Consider the following 3,891-nt stretch of genomic DNA (forward strand, 5'->3'; position numbering starts at 1 on the left):
AGGCCAAAGGTATCTTATCACCGTGATGGAGTCAGAGAGGTTCAATCATTTTTTTTCCCCAGCTGGTTGATATGTGAAAATGGGCCTGGTACCTGTCATATAGTCCACTTATGCCCTGGTGGTCTGTGCAGCGTGGTCTCTATACGCCATTTTAGCTTGCAGTCGTTTAACTAGGATTTGACTACAACAGCGTTCCAAAGCAAAGAAGTCAATCAACAACAGAAGACGTTCCATGTTGTAGAATGACCAGGTGAAAGTGTTGACCTCAATCCTGTTAAAATGCTGTAGTCCATCACAGGAGCTCGCTCCTGTGATGGACTACAATCTCGTGTGTTTTATTCACTAATTTGTATTGAGATTGTAGTCCATCCTGGGAGTGAGCTTGGAGCGGTGACTACTTTACAATACACACAGGGACCAAGGGGAACAAAAGCAGCCCCCCTCCAGAAGGAAGGACAGTGTCAGCACCAATTTAGATCCCATTCACACCAGGGCAGTTGCGGATCAACGCGGTTTCCGGCGCTGATTTCAAAAGGTTTTGAAATTTGGGGTTTTGAAATTTCATAAGGGTCTGATTTGGGGAGTTTTTAATTGCATTTCAGAGCTGAAACGCAATTAAAAACGCAGCGCAGTTCCATTGAAAGCTGTATGGAAACCGCACTGATCAGCGAGGTAAAAAATGGTCAGGGAGCAGTTTGGGTGGGGGGTGGTGTGGATCGCGCTGAGCCGCGCAGTCGCATGAACGGTCCCCATAGCAATGTATGGGATCATGTTGGTGGATCCGCGTGGTCAAATCCGCGTGGCGAACCGCCACGGGGCCTCAGAGATGATTGCAGGATCTACAGCCGAGTGATACACAAATAAGATACATTGCTGTTCATGGGACTTGAAATGAATTTTTAAGATTTAACTCCAGAGTTTAGTGTCACTTTAAGGTCATTTAAGTAAGACATCCCATAATATACATGAACTGGACCAGTATGCGAGGTTGGCCAAAATACATCCCTACCCATGGCACAGGTGACATCTGCAACCACGGAAAGTGCTCAGTTGGGGTTATTATAAATAGAGAAGGTTTCACTAGTTCCTCATTTTTCCATCGATGACCTCGTCTAACCCATTTATTGCATTGAGAGATTACAATGTAAAGTGTTTTTTGGTGTTTTTAGATACATTGAGGGGAATTGATCAAAACAGGAGCAGGCAGAATCTGGAGCAGGTGTGCACGGCAACCAATCAGATTTTCTCTTTCGTTTTCAAATCTAGAGGTGGCAATACACTTTACAACCATCGCAAGACCTTAGTCTTGCGATGGTTGTAAAGTAATTTAAAAAACGTACGATCTGCCCATCTTGGACAGGCAGATCGCACTTGCGATCGTCACAAGCCCGCCCCCCTGAGGGGCGGGCTTCCGTGGACCGCAATGCTGAATGGGCAGTGTGCGCGTGCGCACACCGGCCCGTGCGGCATTGATCTTACGATCATGCTAAAAACCAGCCGAAAATCGTACGATTCTGGGCGGGTTTTCTAGCATGCTCCTTAGACAAAAGACGTGCGACCGTTTCTACTGTACGGTCGCACGTCTTCCATACACTTTGCGATAATCGCACAGTGTATGGGCACCTTTAACTGAACAAACTGAAGAGAGAAGCTGATTGGTTGCCATGCACAGCTGATCCAGTTTTTGTCTGCTCCAGTTTTGAGAAATTCTCCTCATAGTATCCTTGAAGATCAGATCATGTTTAAAGCCCAGCTCCAGGAACAGATATTTTTATTTTGTCTCACTTCTCAGTGGAGCTTAGAAGGTTCATGATGTGAACAACGGTGTGCCACAATTGCGGCTCCAATGGATATCCCACCGCCCTCCTTACCAGATGGGTGCTGTAGTGCCAGCGGATGGCGCCACTCAAATCCAAGAAGACACAGTACGTCACCAGCACACTGGAGTGAAAGTTTCCAAAAACATCTTTATTGACGTATGTACATCATGTCACAAAGCAGGCAATGTTTCGGGGCCACTCTGGGTCCCTTCATTAGACTCAATATGACACTTCCGGCTCCATTCACAAAGCATGACATGAATTCATTATTGTACTGTACTTTCTCTTTGATTTTTGACACTGGGGGGAAGCCTAAAATTTTTGGAAAAGAAATAGAGGGGGAATCTTCCAATGAAGACACTTGTTCCGGGGACAATCTTCCCCTTACTTTTTTAGCTTGTGATATGTGTACCTCCGGGGAATCATGGTGCATGCACGGGATATCACATGTGCAGAAGGGGTGGGCTAGTTTATGTGTCCATGAAGAGCAGACCCAGACACCAACCAATATGGCAGACGCATTACACAATAGTAAGGACAGTCAGACAGAACCACATGCATTGCAGTGACACAGTGAGGTCATTTGTCATCCTGGCCATGGTGGCTTCATAAGGGACAGGTGTTGAGAACCTGGCAAAGAAACAGAAAGGGTGTGTTGCCATTACAGGACAAGCAGTACATCCAAGCTTCTTCTGATGTGTCGGGATTTGGACACGGCAAGCTGAGTTGGCTGTAAAGACTAAACATGGTACACTCTTAAAGCTGGAAGCCTAGACAACTGTGCTGCATAGATTGGTCCAGGGCCCAAAACCAGAACCATATACTGTCTGGAAGGGTCCGAATTTGGATCTTCTGATCTATGTGCTTAAAAGATGGTGGGACTATTGCTCAAGTTCAGCTTGGTAGATGTGACCTCCACTTCTAGTGATCCATCTAAGCAGGTACTGAGCAGTGCCACTTTAGGGGCTTCTCTTCAGATGGGGCCTGTTCCAAATTTAATTTTTCCAAATTTTTTTTTTTTTTTAAACAATTCTACTAACGAAGATGTTTTTGCAAACACCACTAATGAAAAAGGTCATTCATGTACAAGGCACTGTTTGATTTTAGCCTGGGGTTGCACTTTAAGTTTCTATTGTTGTCTATGCCCCTTCTGGGGATTCAGGCCTCAGAATCCTTGTCCTTGGTGTCCATTGTCAGTGAGACAAAGTCAAGGGGCAAAACCCCCAAATTTGAGTTGCCATCGGAGGAAGAGGTAAGGGTAAATCCAAAATTCTGCAATAACGTTCCTCCTGTGACAACTCTCTGATATGGGAAGTCCATTCAATCTGAAGAGGTTTCCTCTCATTTTCCGTTGCCTCTCCAGGACAGGAAGTGAAGGGAAATCTCCCCAGTGGGACACAGATGGCATGAAAATCACTTGATAGGGGTCTATCATGCTAATCTAACCAACCCTCCCTTTACAGGAAACCAAAATCCTATTTTGTATACTAAAATTAACCCTTAACACCCGAACTTCTACTCTTCTAATTTTAACACTTAAACCTAACTATGGACTCTATTTAGAAGTTATTTCAAGTCTGTTTCTAACACAAATGTATTTTAACCCTTAAAGCTGAACGCCAGGCAAGATTGATTTCATTTAAATATACAGAATATAGGGACCGCACTGTGGCCGTAGCTGACTGTGAGCCTGCCTGTCATGCAGTGTGTGAAGCTCCTCACAGTAAGTTCTCCCTCTGCTCTTAGAGGAAGATCGTTTTTTAACACTTGCTCCTGCTCCCAGGTGGAGGTGCAGGGCATGTGAATACATAGTCTGTGAAGTGTGAACTGTCAGAGCACTTCTCCTTTTGCCACAGGAGTTCTGATGGTAAGGGGGGAGGGGGAGGGGAAGGGAGAGAGTGTGTGATCCCGGGTGCAATGCCATAAATGAAAGATCTTTGTAGTGTTGGGAGTGTGCACTGTGCAGCTAAATCCTTATCAGATTTCTAGACCACCAGTTCAGCAGATAGTGGCCCTCACGGACAGCACAGGGGTTTAACTGTTTGTTTCCCAGCTGCAGCAACAACTAATA

This window comes from Nanorana parkeri, unplaced genomic scaffold (genome assembly GCF_000935625.1).
Source record: "Nanorana parkeri isolate BGI_ZX_2015 unplaced genomic scaffold, ASM93562v1 scaffold968, whole genome shotgun sequence".
Lineage (NCBI taxonomy): Eukaryota > Metazoa > Chordata > Amphibia > Anura > Dicroglossidae > Nanorana > Nanorana parkeri.